Here is a 747-nt window from a genome sequence, read left to right on the forward strand (position 1 = left end):
TTCCTTTACAAATGGCACCCTCCCCCGCTCACGCCCATCGCGTTTCTTCTCCCCGACGTGTCCGCGCGGGCCCCGCCGGCCGTTCCGAGCACGTGCGTGCACCCACCGTCGCCTCGATCATGCCGCACCGCATGCGGTAAATGCAATTTGTGCGCATGGCATGTTGGGTGCGATCATACCAGCACTAATGCACCGGATCCCATCAGAACTCCGCAGTTAAGCGTGCTTGGGCGAGAGTAGTACTAAGTTGGGTGACCACTTGGGAAGTCCTCGTGTTGCACCCCTTTTTTATTTCTTTTGCTCGTTATTTCAATTTCTCCCCGTTCCTTTACAAATGGCAACCTCCCCCGCTCACGCCCATCGCGTTTCTTCTCCCCGACGTGTCCGCGCGGGCCCCGCCGGCCGTTCCGAGCACGTGCGTGCACCCACCGTCGCCTCGATCATGCCGCCCCGCATGCGGTAAATGCAATTTGTGCGCATGGCATGTCGGGTGCAATCATACCAGCATTAATGCATCGGATCCCATCAGAACTCCGCAGTTAAGCGTGCTTGGGCGAGAGTAGTACTAAGTTGGGTGACCACTTGGGAAGTCCTCGTGTTGCACCCCTTTTTTATTTCTCTTGCTCGTTATTTCAATTTCTCCCCGTTCCTTTACAAATGGCAACCTCCCCCGCTCACGCCCATCGCGTTTCTTCTCCCCGACGTGTCCGCGCGGGCCCCGCCGGCCGTTCCGAGCACGTGCGTGCA

The 747-nt window shown here is 58.2% G+C and overlaps 2 non-coding genes across 2 annotated transcripts; both read left to right on the forward strand.

Annotated features, from left to right (window-relative positions):
* Nucleotides 1-165: 165 nt before the first annotated feature.
* On the forward strand, nt 166-284 carry LOC111440765. Its single transcript, XR_002710020.1, has one exon. It is a non-coding gene; the product is annotated as a 5S ribosomal RNA (ribosomal RNA).
* Nucleotides 285-488: 204 nt separating this feature from the next.
* Nucleotides 489-607, forward strand: LOC111440766. The gene has a single exon (XR_002710021.1). It is a non-coding gene; the product is annotated as a 5S ribosomal RNA (ribosomal RNA).
* The last annotated feature ends 140 nt before the right edge of the window (nt 608-747 follow it).

This window comes from Cucurbita moschata, unplaced genomic scaffold (genome assembly GCF_002738365.1).
Source record: "Cucurbita moschata cultivar Rifu unplaced genomic scaffold, Cmos_1.0 Cmo_Scf02656, whole genome shotgun sequence".
Lineage (NCBI taxonomy): Eukaryota > Viridiplantae > Streptophyta > Magnoliopsida > Cucurbitales > Cucurbitaceae > Cucurbita > Cucurbita moschata.